The sequence below is a fragment of the Excalfactoria chinensis genome, chromosome 1 (genome assembly GCF_039878825.1).
Source record: "Excalfactoria chinensis isolate bCotChi1 chromosome 1, bCotChi1.hap2, whole genome shotgun sequence".
Taxonomy (NCBI): Eukaryota; Metazoa; Chordata; class Aves; order Galliformes; family Phasianidae; genus Excalfactoria; species Excalfactoria chinensis.
Window position 1 is genome coordinate 322889 of NC_092825.1, and position 15759 is coordinate 338647.

The 15759-nt window shown below is 61.7% G+C and overlaps 1 protein-coding gene across 7 annotated transcripts in view; it reads left to right on the forward strand.

The window, feature by feature from the left end:
• The first annotated feature begins 1512 nt into the window (after positions 1 to 1512).
• The window catches only part of SHANK3 (SH3 and multiple ankyrin repeat domains 3), a 275165-nt gene continuing 260918 nt past the window's right edge, over positions 1513 to 15759 (forward strand). For 5 of the 7 annotated variants that reach the window (XM_072344169.1, XM_072344200.1, XM_072344220.1 and 2 more), the window contains exons 1-2: positions 2349 to 2442; positions 7868 to 7917. The gene's annotated coding sequence lies outside the window, so the exon portion shown is untranslated. Of the gene's footprint in view, positions 1636 to 2348; positions 2443 to 7867; positions 7918 to 15759 lie in introns of those variants that run through there. The other 2 variants (XM_072344180.1, XM_072344189.1) reach the window with 2 other exon arrangements.

The window sequence follows — 15759 nt, forward strand, 5'->3', positions numbered from 1 at the left end:
CCAGCACCATTGTAGAACCCCCACCCTGTGGCAGAGCCCTCACCCTGGAGCCCCAGCCCAATGACAGCACCACCCCATCCATGTGCTGATGCAGCCCCACAGGTTGCATGGAGCTGAGCTGGGGGCACTGCATGGACACAGGATCTGCCCCAGCTGGGTATGGGGGGATGAGATGTGGTAGGGCAGAATATGGGGTTGGGACACACAGACCCAGCCTGGTGTGTGTCTTACACTAACTCTTCCCTCTGTCTTGGCCTTTGGTCAGTTTTGATCCTGAGCTGTTTATCTGCAATCCTGCGGGTATTTTTTAGCTCCAGGAAACAAACTTTCTGGGTTTCCTTCCCTGATTTTCTTCCCAGACCTGAAAAGCCCCACCACTGAGTCCCACTGTTGAGTCCTGGTGCAGGGCAGTTCTGGTGTATACAACACCTGATGTATGGAATGTGGCAGCTCCCCCTGAGAGCGGCCAAGTGTGAAAAAGAGTGAGTGTGAGCCAGGAGGAGAGAGAATGCTGTGGGAAAGGGGCCAAGCAAAGTGTACTCAGCTTGGGGAGGCTCTGCAGTGGTGAACACCATGAATGTGAACAAGGTGAGTGCCAAGGGGCATGGCAAGCACAAGTAGGAAAACATCCATCCCTTGTCCATCCCTTCCTTCCTTCCTTCCTTCCTTCCTTCCTTCCTTCCTTCCTTCCTTCCTTCCTTCCTTCCTTCCTTCCTTCCTTCCTTCCTTCCTTCCTTCCTTCCTTCCTTCCTTCCATCCATCCACCCATCCACGCATTCCTTCATCCATCCATCCATCCATCCATCCATCCATCCATCCATCCATCCATCCATCCATCCATCCATCCATCCATCCATCCATCCGTCCCTCCATCCATCCGTCCATCCTTCCTTCCGTCCATCCATCCATCCATCCATCCATCCATCCATCCATCCATCCATCCATCCATCCATCCATCCACCCATCCATCCATCCATCCATCCATCCATCCATCCATCCATCCATCCATCCATCCATCCCTCCCTCCATCCACCCATCCATCCCTCCCTCCATCCATCCACCCATCCATCCATCCATCCATCCATCCATCCATCCATCCATCCATCCATCCATCCATCCATCCATCCATCCCTCCATCCATCCCTCCATCCATCCCTCCCTCCATCCATCCATCCATCATCCACCCATCCATCCATCTGTCCTTCCTTCCACCCATCCCTCCCTCCATCCATCTGTCCCTCCATCAGTCCGCACTGCCGGTGCTTTGCTCAGGGCTTTCCTCCCAGCCTCACAGTTCCCAGCAGCAGGAAGGAACTCTCAGTGGCTTCAAGGTGTTTCCTGACTCCCCAGATAAGACGGGGGGGCACATCCTGTCCCCTCCTGCACACCCACCCTGGGCTCTGCACGACGTCACCCAGGCGTGACCCATGCACAGCCACGCTTGTGCACGCGGGTGATGTGGGCAGGCCGTGACCCTGGATGTGTGTGTGTGTGTGTGACACACCGCCGCCCCAGCCCGACGGGCAGGACGTGGGGTCAAGGGTCCTGGCAGGAAAGGGGCTGAGCCAGCGGCCACGGGGTTCCTGTAGGGTCAGGCTCTGCTGGTGCCAGCAGTAGGGCAGAAGCACGTGGCAGGTAATGGGGCTGCGCTGGGGAACACGGCTGGGGCACTGCTGGGAGCTGTGGGACACAGGGATGGGGCACCAACACCGACAGTGGGGTCGGTGAATGGGCTGGCATGGAGCTTTGCTGTGGGGTCAGTGAGGATGGGTCAGCCTCATCGCTTTGCTGTGAGCTCAGGGGGTTTCAGTCAGCTCCAGGGCTCTGCCGTGGGGTCGGTGGGGATGGGTCAGTCCCAGTGCTGCGGCTGTTGCTGCAGGGCCGGGCTGTGGGGCCGTGGCTGTGGCTGCGCTCAGGACCCAATTCCCCGCTCTTGGTTCCCCACGGCGCCGCGGTCCATCCCGGGAGCGCAGGGCCGGGGGCTGCGCTGCCCCGCTCCGACGGGAGCCCCGGGACCGCCGCTGCCGCCGGGCCGGGCCGGGGTCGGAGCGGGGGCTCGGAGAGAGGGCCGTGAGCGGGGGGCGAGGTCTAGGGGGGAATGGGGCCGATCGGGGGTCCGCAGAACACTCGTTCTGAGGCTCGGGGAGCGCGGGGGGATCGCGGAGCTTCGGAGCGCGGAGGGTCCGGGAGCGGCAGCGCGGCCGTCGGGGCGCAGACCCCCCCCCGGGCGCCGTCCCCAAAGTTTCCCTCCGCCCTCCGCTCCCCGCGCACAGCGCTCCCCGTTGCCATGACGACTCGTTAAACTAACGCCCCGCTGCCGGCGGCGGGGGCCGAGAGCGCGGAGGATCCGCCGCGATCCGCCCCGTTCGCCCCCGCCCGCTCCGCTCTGCGGCTCTCCGGCCGCGCCGCGGCTATGGTGGGTCGGGCCCCGCAGCCCCGCAGGTATCGGCGGCTCCAGGAGGGGGGAGGGAGGGGGCGGCGGGGGATGCTCTGCCCCGCGGAGCGCTCCGAGGGCCGTGGGGGTGCGCGGACACTGAGCTCCGCGGGGCTCCGAGGGCTGAGGGCGGGGGGAGACGCGGCCCTTCTGGGGAATGGCGTGGAGGGGGGGGGGAGGTCCGTGGGCGGCCGGAGCCGTGGGACCGGGCTTTGTCTGCCGGGAACGGTGCGGGTCACCACGCGGGACGGGTGCCCGAGTGGGCAGCGACGCGGCGCGGGGCCGGGGGGTGCCCGGGTGGGAGCCGTGCCGGGAGCGGAGCCGTCCGGTGCGGGTGTGAATTCGGGTCGTGGTGGGGGCTGAGCGGGCGGGTGGTTTCGAAGCGAGGCTGCGATGTGAGCTGGGATGCGCACACGGGGTGGCAGCCGTCGGGGTTTGAGGCGGGAGGCGTCGGGACCTGAGCCGCGGCACCGCTGTGCTGGGGGGTGAGGGGTGGGCTGGAAAGAAGGGCCGTAGGGAGGCTGGGATCTGGGGGAGAAGGGCTGAGATTTAAGTGGACTGAACGTGCTGGGAGACGCAGCGACACGGATGTGCTGGGAACGGGCCGTGGTTTGTGGTCGGATGTGTGCTGGGGAGCAGGAGCTGTGCTGGCAGCACGCACGGGCGCAGCGTGCATCCCATAGGGGCCGTGACGCCTGCAGTGTGCTCCAGGAGCTCGGGGGTGGTGCAGGGGCATTGCTGGTGGGGGCACATCGCTGCTTCCCAACAGGTCTGACATCTGTAGACGCAGACCTTCTCCCTGGGCTCTGCACACAGCGCTCAGTGCTCCATTTTTGCACGTGTTCTGTGCTCAGTGTGTGAGCAAAATGCGTGCAGACACCGCTTCTCCTCTGGGTTCTGCTGGGTGATACCACTGCAGGACTGGGATGGCTGCTATCCCAGGCCTGGGCTGATGGGTTCTGCTGTCCCTGTTGTGCTGATGGGAAAATGAGACCGTGCTGACCTCCTGCTGTCCTCAAACTGGGTCAGGGGAGCAGCAAACTCCAGAGCCTGAGTAGTGATGCTCACGGTGTTCTCTGTTGGGATGGAAGCACGGAGCAAACTGGGTTTGAGCCACATCTGGGTGCGATGCAGGGTGAGGGATGCAGGGCTGCGTCGCTTCCATGCAGGCAGCACTTGCAGGAAAACAGGGATGGACCCTTCGGGGGGCACGGCAGGGTCTCCCCCCCCCCCCAGAGCTCCACCAGTTTCACTTGGAAACTCATGATGTCTCCCTCGATAGCGGCGTGCCGTGAGCAGCACGTGTGGCAGCACAGCGCATGTTTTTGTGTCCTGTTTGCTTATTGAAGTTGTGCTTTCATTTAGGACCAAGTTGTGGTGCCCAGCGTGAGGTCTCAGTGCCCGTTCGGAGTGTGTGGGGTGTGTGGGTGGCAAAGGGGGGAAGGGGCACAAAGGAGAACATTGCAGAGCTCTCTGTTTAGATAACAGCCTGTTCTTTTGAGGAGGGGGACAGTTTGTGTGTCATACAACAGCTCAGCATTCCCAGTGTTGGTTTGGGCTCGAGAGTGAGTAATCTGTAGTATCTGCGTGTTGCTCCATGCATTCAGTTGTAGAAGCGTGACGAGGAGGGGATGAGCGAGGAAGGAAGCAGTTGGTGCTCCCAGGATTGGGGTGGGATGAGGTCACCTCCCAGGTGGCTCAAGGACGGCCATGTCCTGCCCCACGCTGCCCACCTCCACCCAGTGCTGTGCCCGGCTCAGGCTGTGCTCTGGGTGGGGGGCAGCGGAGGCACAGCCGCCCCTATGGGGCACAGAGCCGTGGGGTGGGATCTGTAGCAAGGGAGGCCTGGGAGCTGAAACGAGCACAAAGAGTAAATTGCCATCCCACTCCTAAAGGCAGCTGAGCTGCTGTAACTGTGACAACGGGATCAGACGATCGGCTCCACCGCTGAAGTGGGGAGGGGGCCCGATGCTGGCAACGGGGGAACCTCCCAAGGCTCAGCCCCAGCACTGTGGGATCGGCTGCCCCGGCTGCTGAGCTGCTGGCTGGTGTAACCGGAGAGGAGGGTTGGCGAGGAGCTCTTCAGCATTAAATATTGACAGATCCTCTGTGGCAGCAGCAACGTGAGTTTGTGATGCTGGATTTGCTGTCGGGATGAGCAGCTCTGGGGGGCACTGGGCTGCTCTCTGAAGCCTGCGGGGCCGCGTGTTTAAGGAGCAGTTTGGGCTTCCTGGCCCGGATCCTTCTGCTTTTTACACACATCCTCAGTGGAGACTTAAAGAATGGCAGGAAGCGCAGCGTGCGCCCGGCGCAGCCCATGGCTGGAGCTGATGGAGCCCACATGGCACAAGGCTTCCACAGCAGGACTCCTCTGGGCCTCGCTCTGCAGGGACCTGCAGCTCCCATTTTGATGCCGGGCATGAGGGCTGCACCACGGGCAGCAGGGTGACCTCTTCTGTAGGGTCTGGGGATGTAGGATGCCCCCCTATAGGGCTTGGGGATTCAGGATGGGCCCCTCTGAAGGGCCTGGGGCTGTGAAATGGCCCCTTCTGTAGGGCTTGGGGATGCAGGATTGCCACTTCTGTAGGGCTTGGGGATGCGGGATGGCCCTTTCTGTAGAGCTGTAGGGCCTGGAGCTGTTGGATAGCTCCTTCTGTAGGGCTTGGGGATGCAGGATGGCATCTTCTGTGAGGCTTGGGGCTGTGGGATGGCCCCTTCTGTAAGGCTTGGGGGTGCAGGATAGCCCCTTCTATAGGGCTTGGAGCTGTGGGATGGCCTCTTCTGTGGAGCTATAGGGCGTGGGGCTGTGTGATGGCCCCTTCTGTAGGACTTGGGGATGTGTGACGGCCTCTTCTGTAGAGCTGGAGGGCACCGCTCAGGGCTGTGTGCTGGAGGCAGCACGTGGCATTGCTCCTCCATGGGGCTGTGGCCACGGAACAGCTCAGCAGGCTGGAAGGTCTCCGTGTGAGCCCCAGCTGCAGCCATCTCTGCGATCCCCATTGGCCCCACAGCAGCCCTGGGGACGTCTTTCCATGCAGATGCATTCCCTCAGCCCCTTAAAGAGAGGAACCTCCAGATGCTCCCCAGCTCCCACCTCTGTCTTATGGACAGCATCGCTTCTGCTCTCACTTCAGATCGCCGTTGTGTTGCTGGGGACCAGCTGCTGTGATGGCTGCAGGCCCTGTTACCCTGCGAGGGGAAGAAGCTGGGTGACAAGGAGCAAAACTTGGGTATCCACAGCAAGAGTCAAACTGAGGCCACTGAGCAGGAAGGGCAGAGCGGCTCCACAGTGCTCCCATTGAGTCCCCTCAGCAGCAGCAGACTCCTTGGGGACCGGGCTGATGCACAAGCAGCAGTCTGAACACATTGCGGATCATCTGCATAATTTATTCCTCTTGTGAAGAGTTTAATTTATCAGGCCCAATAATAAACTCATGCATCTTTGCCTGTTATCAGAGCTGGGAGGAGATGCTTGTGTTCTAAGCACTGAATTTATCCCCGGAGCTGCTTCCCATGCAGACTGGCACTGTGACATTATGGGATGCACACTCACACGGTCAGTGTTGTGCCAGGTCTCAGTCATGGGAGCACAGAGGGATGGGAAGGAGAGGAGCATCCAGACCTGGCTGGCAACTCGCTGAGCTCCAGCCCTCTCTGCCTTCCCTTGTGAGTGGCACCAGCTCATAAGGGGCAGGGCTGTGCCCGCTCCCAAACCACTCTTCTGCTCCCAGCACTGTCTGCAGTGGCCATGGGGGGACAGAGGAGAAGTGCACGGGGTGCTTGGCTGGGGGGGGGGCTGGGAGCCCCAGGGCTGAGCCCCATCTGGGAGCAGCAGCCTCAGGCCTGGACCTCAGGATGGGCTCAGGGGAAGGCTCCCATAGCCCAGGCCACTGCCTGTGTTGGGGTGGTCGGGTTAACCTCCCGTGTGATGCTCACATGGAAGCCCAGAGGGTGTGGAGTGGGGATGGGCATTGGGGCTGTGCCACCCGCGGTGACACAGAGCCCTGGTGTGCAGCTCCCAGCCAACCCCACTGCACTCAGGGCTGGGGCTGCCTGAAGCAGTGGGGTAAGTGGGGAGCATGGGCTGCAGGAGAAGGCTTTGGTGAATGGGGAACTCCTGCTCTGCATCAGCGCACAGTGCCTCATTCCCGTGTCCTAATTGCAGCCAGTGAGTCTGCCTGCAGCACTGGCAGCAGCAGGGCACAGGGGTGGGGGCTGCTCTGCCTCTTTGGGCGATGCTGAAGGATTTGAGGCTGTGTGTGATGGGCTGTGTGGGGGTCCCACCCCCTGCCCCCCTGTGCCCAGCTTGTCCCCACTCCATCCCCAAGCTCTGCAAGGCTGGACCTGTCCAAGTTCATTGTCCCTGCGGGCACAGCAGTCCCTGCCCCAGCACTGCCTGTCCCAGCCTCGTGTTCCCAGTGCTCAGGGATGGCAGCAGGACACAGATGTGCCCCACACTGTTTTGTTCAGGTCCGACACAAACAAGGGTGGTAGGTTTCCTCTGTGTCAGCAGCGCAGCCGTCCTGCCAGCCTCCCGCAGGCTGAGGGCAGCAGGGTGGTGACAGCTGTGTCCGGAGCGTCGTGCCAGGGACCCCTGGGACCTCAGGGCATCGCTTTACAGAGGCACAATAGCAGCTGGGTGAATTGCAGGGCCCGTGGTGCCTCTGCTGTTGGGTGCTGGAGTGCATCTCGTACGATGTTAAAGCCTGGTAGCACCCATTGCGGTGCACCATGGGCAGAAATGGGATCCTCGCGGCCGCCCCTTCCCCCCCAGCACCTTACACCGCCAGCACCATCTGCAGCACAACAAGAAATCCCAAGCCATACATTTTTAATTTTCTACAACGCAGCAGCCATTTCAGCCACACACCCAGAAAGGATCTTTAATGAGGAGTGAGGAGAGAGAGCACGCACATTTCCAGCGCGCAGGAGAGCCCAGGCACTATGGAAACACTCTGCTCCCCCCCGGCTGCCTGCTGCTGCTCCGAGTTCAGCCTGGAGAACTTCCCTGTGCTGCTGGAGGTGGGCTCTGCTGCTGCCTGAGCCATGAGCCCACCCCTGGCACTGCTGGGCTGGAGGCTCTGCTCCCAGGCTCGGTGCTGCCGAGGGGTGGGAGAGGCACATGGGGTCCCTCCGGCTCCCTGCTCTCCTCCTGTGGCTCTTGGGGAGCCGCGTTGTGCTCAGACATAACCTCAGCATGCTGTGCCATGGGGCTGGCAGCCCCTCAGCCTGCAGGGCACGGTGGGAGCCCGTGGGGCACAGCATTGCTGTGAACATCCCCTGCTGGCCTGGGGGTTTGCTCTGGGATGCTCCAGTTCCAGGATCCATGGGATCCCCATCCTGCCATCCTGGGGAGGACGTGGGTGTCCCGTGGCTGGGGATTGGTGTGGGGTGCATTGCACTGATGCTGACCTCGCTGTCTGTTGTCTGCAGGTTGATGAGGAGGGAGTGCTGTGACCCCGTGCCCGTGACAGTCATTTCAGGTAAGCGCCACACTTTCCTACCCTTCCTGACTTGGGGAATGCCCCAGCCCTGCCAGCACAGGGGTGAGGATGGTGAGGGCCCTGCAGCCCCTGCCTGGGGGGCAGCCCGTGTGGGGCAGTGGGGATGGGGACCTGACCTCCGCTCTGGGACAGCAGCGTGGGGGGCTGAGGGCTGTGAAAGGATGGAGTGTGTTGGGCTGAAGGGGATGGGGTGCATCCAGACAGGCACCCCTGCAGTGCACCATGCAGAAGCAGTCGTGAGTCAGGAGCGGGACATCACAGCATGATGCACCTCGAGGAGGCACTGAGCAGAAAGGGCCTGGGGAGAACAGCTCAGTGGGGCCTGCCTGGCCCATTCCATTTGGATGCAGCATGTCCCATCCAATGGGATCCCCCTGCTCCACCCAGCTGAGATCCAGGATCTCTGGGACAAACACCACTGCTCTCAATGGACAGGAGGCTCCTGGTCACCTCGTTGCTGTGGTGCTTCTTCCAGCCCCGGCTGCTCAGGCGCTGCCATGTGCTGTGGGGCTTCTCCTGCCCTGCCCAAAGCTGCCAGAGCCCCTGGAAGCAAAGCAGTGGTGGAGGGTGTGTGAGGAGTGCCAGGAGCAGGATGGGGCTGTGTGCTGCCTTCCAGTGCACTGAAGGGTTTTGGGCAGGGGAGGAATGTGGCACTGCTTACTGGCTCTGTGCTATGGCCAGAGTGTGACACAGAGAGGGAACGGGGCAGCAGGAGCTGCACTGGGGATGGAGGGATGTGGGGAAGCACACGGGATGAGCTGGGAAGCCCATGGCTGGTGGGTCTGTAAGGCCCAGCTTGGGGGGGATGTAAGAGAGAGGTGTCCTGTGGGAGGAAGGCAGCAGGAGGCAAATGTCTGCCCCAGGTTTGGGGCCAGTCCCTTCCTCCGCTTGGCTGAGGGGCTGATTTCCACCCCAATCTCTGCCCTTCTTTTCCTGCTTGCTCCTCTCAGTAGCCATCTCCCTCCCAGGGGTCTCGTGGTGCCAGTCCTGACCCCAGCCCGTCCCCCTGCCCACGGGGGTCTGTTGGCTGCTGGTGCTGTGTGCATGCACCTGAGGGGTGCTCCCACCTGCTGCTCCGTGCCCAGTCCAACAAGTGCTGGGCTTGAGGGGAGCCTGGTTTCTGCCCCCTTCCCTGCCAACCCTGTTCTCTGTATGCATTTGCCACGTGTGCATCCTTGAATCCCACCCTGGGCTGTGGCAAAACCAGAGGGAGCTCCGTGCATGGGCTGACCCCATGGATGCTGCTGTGGGGCTGAGGCTCAGGAGGAGCCAGACCCAGGCGTGCAGCCCACAGCGCATGGCGGGCGTTGGGGCGAAGGCACGGAAGCAGGGGCTGGAACAAAGGAAACGTAAAATGCTGAGGAACAAGAATAGAGAGGTGCTTTTTTGTTCTGAGCGTGGGTCTGCATTCAGCAGGAGCTTTTCACAGCCTGCAGCTTCCTGCCAGGGCCCTTACGACGCGGTGCTGCTTCACCTTGTAAATCCTGCTGGTAATTCAGGCTGTGTGTGCAGGGCTGCGTGGGCTGAGCCGCGTGGGCCGTGCTGCGTGTTCCTGTGCAGGGGAGGGCAGTGCTGCGTGGGCTGTGCTCAGCTCTTCCATGCAGGGGAGTCGCTGTGCTGTGCTGTGCTCTGCTGCCTTGTGCCATGCAATGCTGCTCCATGCCATGCAATGCTGCTCCATGCCATGAAATGCAGCTCCATGCCATGCTGTGCTGCTCCATGCCATGCTGTGCTGCTCCATGCCATGCTGTGCTGCTCCATGCCGTGCTGTGCTGCTCCATGCCATGCTATGCTGCTCCATGCCATGCTATGCTGCTCCATGCCGTGCTGTGCTGCTCCATGCCATGCTATGCTGCTCTGTGCCATGCTATCCTGCACCATGCCATGCTGCTCCGTGCCATGAAATGCAGCTCCATGCCGTGCTGTGCTGCCCCATGCCATGCAATGCTGCTCCATGCCATGCAATGCTGCTCCATACCATGGTATGCTGCACCATGCCATGCTATGCTGCACCATGCCATGCTATGCTGCACCATACCATGCTATGCTGCTCTGTGCCATGCTATCCTGCACCATGCCATGCTGCTCCATGCCATGCTTGCTGCTCCATGCCATGCAATGCTGCTCTGTGCCATGCTATCCTGCACCATGCCATGCTATGCTGCACCATGCCATGCTGCTCCGTGCAATGAAATGCAGCTCCATGTTGTGCTGTGCTGCTCCATGCCATGCTGTGCTGCTCCATGCCATGCAACGCTGCTCCATGCCATGCTATGCTGCACCGTACCATGCAATGCTGCTCTGTGCCATGCTATCCTGCACCATGCCATGCTGCTCCATGCCGTGAAATGGTGCTCCATGCCATGCTGTGCTGCTCCATGCCATGCAATGCTGCTCCAAGCCATGCTATGCTTCACCATGCCATACTATGCTGCACTATACCATGCTATGCTGCTCTGTGCCATGCTATCCTGCACCATGCCATGCTGCTCCATGCCATGCTATGCAGCTCTGTGCCATGCTATCCTGCACCATGCCATGCTGCTCCATGCCATGAAATGCTGCTCCATGCCATGCAATGCTGCTCCAAGCCATGCTATGCTTCACCATGCCATGCTATGCTGCACCATACCATGCTATGCTGCTCTGTGCCATGCTATCCTGCACCATGCCATGCTGCTCCATGCCATGAAATGCTGCTCCATGCTGTGCTATGCTGCTCCATGCCATGCTATGCTGCACTGTACCATGCTATGCTGCTCTGTGCCATGCTATCCTGCACCATGCCATGCTGCTCCATGCCATGCTATGCCGTGCCGTGCCATGCAGTGCTGCTAATGCCATGCTATGCTGCACCATGCCACACAATGTTGTGCTGTGCCATGCAACATTGCACTGTGCAATGCCATGCCATGCTGTGCCACGCTGTGCAGTGCAATGCTGCACCTTGCTATGCTGTGCTGTGCCACATCGCGCCGTGCTGTTCCGTGCTGCTCCGTGCTGCGCTGTGCAATGTTGCACTGTGCCATGCAGTGCTGCACTGTGCCGTGTTGTGCCGGGCAGCTCCGGGCCATGAAGCAGCTGTGCACTTAGTGGTGCTTTCTGGCAGCGTTACAGGGCTGTGTCAGCTGCCTGAGCACAGGCTGCCAAGTGCAGGGCAGGTGCAGCGGGCTCGAGGTGTGCTTGCAACAAGAGGTGAGCATTTCTCCAAGCTGTTCTTTTCCTGCGTGTTCAGTGAAGTTAGCCCTTCCTGTCCAACAGGGCACCCACAACTCACACCTGCACGCTGCGGCAGCATCATTTCTGAACACTTAGCGGCAGATTGCTCCCCGGAAGGCAGCGCTCTGACCAAGGCCTGATTTGTCCTTCATGCTCAGCAGCAAAGCAGCAGATCCCAGTGGGAGCAGAGCCCTGGGGAGCTGGGCCGGGCCAAGGCACTCCCCGTGCAGGGCTTTGTTCCTAACCCCAGCAGCAGCCCATGCCTGGAGGACGCAGGGGGGCTACAGCCAAGCCCGGAGTCTGCTCTGTCCTGCTCTGGTCTGCCCTGTGTGGCTGCAGCCCGCAGTGCTTCCCTGTGTGCTGCGGGTGCTGAAGCTCTGCCCTGTGCTGCTGGGAGGGGTGGGACGGGGCGGGAGGCGATTGGCCTCGGCCTCAGACAAGCAGATGGAGGCAGCGTTATCCTATTAGCGGGGCTAAGCGGGGCATCCGAGCAGGGCCCCGGCCGGGAGTCCCGGGCTCCTCCAGCAGCAGGATGGCTTTCTGGGGTGGCATCCCCCCCGACAGCAGCTCCGGGTAGTGGCTGAACCAGGGCAGCACCGAGTCACCGGGAACAGGTCAGGTACAGCCCTCTGAGCCCTGCACCCTGCAGCATGCAACCCCACCATGCACCCTGCTGCAGGGGCCTGGAATGGCAGTGGGGGATGTGGAGGGGGGGGGGCAGAAATCCCATGAGTGAGGGGTGTGTTGGTGAGGCTGAGCCAGGTGGTGATGATGGGACCATTCCTTTGGTGGTGATGGGACCATCCCTTTGGTGGTGATGGTGGCAGTCGGAGCGGTGGCGGTGGGGTGGGCTGTGTAACTTGGGGAGGTTTTGTGTTCCTTGCTTCTCACCGCCTTGTGCTGCTCCTGAGATGGAGCTTAGAGGGTGCAGGATGGGATCTGGGGGTCTTGGTCGACCCTTGGCTGAACACGAGCCAGCATTGGCCCAGGTGGCCAAGAAGGCCAGTGGCATCCTGGCTGCTAGCAGCAGCAGAGCAGGCAGCAGAGCAGGAGGTGCCCGTCCCTCTGCATGGCACTGCTGGGGCTGCAGCTCAGCGCTGTGGGGAGCACTGAGGGAGGGGATGGGGCAGTGTGGGGCTGAGGGGCTCAGGGAGAGCTCAGCGCTCTGTGCCCCTCCTGAAAGGAGGATGGAGTGAAGGAGGGGTTGGTCTCCATCCGCAGGGAATGGCGATGGGACGGGAGGGGATGGGCTGACGGTGCGCTGGGAGGGTCAGGGTGGAGATGGGGACCAAGCTGTGCTCCAAAGAGCGCTCAGCACTGCACAGCTGCACAGGGCAGGGGGGAGTCCCCATCCCTGGGGTGTTGGGTCAGCACAGGGATGGGGCACTTGGGGACGTGGGCAGTGGACATGGTGGGCTGGGTTCAGATTGGACTGAGCTCCTTCCCAGTCTCAGTGATTCTGTGACACTTGCAGCAGATGTGGGGCCACCCTGAGCTCTGTGCAGCCCTATCTCTATGGGGCAGTGCTGGGCACCAGCTAGGTCAGGCTGGGCCATGGCATTGCCACACTCCATGGGATGTGGGCTGCACTGCCTGAGGGCTGCACTGCTCTGCAGGGACACAGAGGTGCACGCTGAGATGCAGCTGGATGTGCAGGAATCTAACGCTCGGCTTTACTTGTCCTTGGGCTGTGCCACCTCTGGAGCTGAGTTCATGCCCAGCTGTGCCCAGCAGTGCTGTGGGCAGCGAGAGGCAGCAGCTGGCTGCTCTGACAGCACTGGGCTCCTCTCAGATGCATCTTTGCATGCATGTGGACTTTGAGCTGTGTGTGTGGGGCCGGGTCTGGGCTCTGACTTGTAGGGTGGGCAGAGGCTCTTGGCACATCCATACATCCCTATGGGTGCGACCTGCAGCAGGCAGCACCTGAGCATGATATCTGGGAGCCCACGAGGTGCACAGGGCCCTGCACGTGCTGCTCAGAGCGTGCAGCCACAGTTACCAAGGTGACCGTGTTAAGTGATGTTCCTATGGCTACGTGGCTACGCACCGCTGGTGCTGGAGTTACTGTGTGGGGGTGCAGAGCCCCCTGATGTGGTGCTCCCGAGTGAGGCTGCTCTCATCACAGCCACCCCCCCCTCCACCACTTTCCTGGTGCAGGCTGGTTCTCAGTGCTGGGCTGCCCTGGGCACGGGGCTCTGCACACCCAGAGGGCCCAGGGCTCCCCCTGCCCGGCTGCCCATGCCTGGCAGGGAATTGGACACTCCTTTGGGATGGGCTCAGTCTGTGCATGGGAAAGGAGCTCCTGGGGCTCCCACCCATCCTGGAGCCCTCTGTGAGCCCTGCCTGCTCCCTTGAGCTGCCCACATGGCACAGGGAACCCACAGGTCAGGGCAGTCAGTCCTGCACGGTGTGGCCAATGGCTCCAACTCTGAGCCTGTGCTGTGTAAGGGAAGGGCAGCCAGGGAGGAAGGACTGTGGTCCTGATGGGAGCTGGGACAGACACAGCGGGGGCTGTAGGGCAGGATTACCCCAAGCCTGGAGGAAGCCTGGGTGGGTGGGGGGCACACAGCCCATGGCAGGGCATGGAATCTGATGACCAAATGGCTTGAGAGCAGCCCTGAGAAGGATTTGGGGGTGTCAGTGGATGAAAGACGCAGCGTGAGCTGGCAATGTGTGCTGGCAGCCCAGGAGGCCAACCAGATCATGGGCTGCACCAAGAGAAGTGTGACCAGCAGGTCGGGTCATGTGTGGTCCTGTGATTCTGTGACCTGGAAGGTCCCTTCCATCAAAAGCCATTCTGGGATTCTATAACCTGGAAGGTCCCTTCCATCAAAAGTCATTCGGGGATTCTGTGATGCTCCCAAATGCCGCAGGAGTGGCCTGTAAACATCTGCCCATCCCCAGTGTGACCCAGTAACCCCGGCAGGCAGAGAGAGGGAAAATCTATTGGCAGCAGAAGTACCCGTGGAGCCTGGAGCACGCTGCGGCCACCGCAGGCTGATCGATGAGCCATCCCTTCTCCCTCTCCTGTTTCCCCTCTCTCCTCATTTGCTCAGTGCATCAGTCTGGGGCTGCTGTGAGCGTGCCGCTCTGCTCCCAGCACCCAGCCAGGCACAGCGCTTTGCTCAGCCCATCTCTGGCCGATCTCCCTGGGCAAAGGGGGAGCTGAGAGCTCTCCTGGGTGTGCTGTCATCCCTCTGCTGGCTGCAGGCAGGGAGCTGCCCTGACAGGTGAGGGCTGGAGGGGTTGTGATGGTGCTGAGCTCTGTGCCAGCCCCTCCGATTGTGGTGGTTGGAACCTGGCTGAGCTCACTGCCCTACTTTGTATCACCGCATTAGACACAGATCATGGAATGGCCTGGGCTGAAAAGAACCACAGCGCTCCTCTCATTCCAACCCCCTGCTGTGTGCAGGGTCAGCAACCAGCAGCCCAGGCTGCCCAGAGCCACATCCAGCCTGGCCTTGGATGCCTGCAGGGATGGGGCATCCACAGCCTCCTTGGGCAACCTGTTCCAGTGCGTCTACACCCTCAGGGTGAAAAACTGTGTAAGCTGCCTGCCTGCAAGGCAAGGTGCAGACACCCTGACAGCGGGTGGGACAAAGTGCCCACAAAGTGCCTGTCCTGCCCCTCAGCATGTGGAGGGCACGGATGCGGCATGGCCTGAGGATGGGGCTGCATCCAGAGCCTGCACACGCTGGTGCCTGTGTCGCCTCTGGAGGATGAGGCAGAGGATGGGGCTGTGCTGGTGCAGGCTGCTCGGTGCTGCCTGTCACACAACATTGGGATGAGGCCATGGCACACAGCCTGTGAGCACGGCCCTGCCACCGCCCCGGCTCTGGGGCTGGGTGAGCAGCCCACATTGGGCTGCGGGACCCCGGCAGCCACACGGCACACTGAGCTCTCAGCCCCACGCTGGGGTTAAACAGTGCCATCCCCATCCCCATCCCCCCATGAAGGCCAAGCCTTCCACAGCGCCCACAGCCATCGACCGTACTCCAGCTGCAGCTGCAGCCGCCTCTGGTCAATCAGTAACTGGTGTGTGTGTGCGCCAGGCGCTGTGAGTCCCATGGGCATCGCCAGCCAAGCGCGAGCGGACGCTCCCCGGTCCTTTGAGGTGAGGGCTGAGTCCCCGCGGCCGCCTGGGAGGGCTCAAGGTGACCCTGGGGTCTCCGGGTCCGGGGGGGAATGTGGGGGTGATGAGGAGCTTGCACAGCACCTGCACACAGCACTGGGCTCGGGGCTGCTGTGGGAGCTGGGTGGCTGCTGGCTGCTGGCTCTGGGGGGTGAGCATTGCCTGGGGCTCTGGGTCTGCAGCATGGGGCTGATGAGGAGGGTTGGGGGGTGAGGGGGCTGTAGCTCCATGCTGGTGCAGGCAGTGGTTGTGCTGCCCCGTCCTGGTGCAGGCAGTGGCTGTGATGCCCCAACCTCTCTGGGTGCTGCCCTGGAGGAGCTGGGTGCAAACTCAACCTGTTGGTCCTTCTGGCAGCAGCTCTGCCCCGGGGCATTGGGCCCCTTCCCAGTGCTCCTCTTTGCACCCACCTTGCAGTGATCCCTTGGCAGCACCCTGGGCCTCCCCTTAGTTCTGCTACCCCCCCCAGGTCC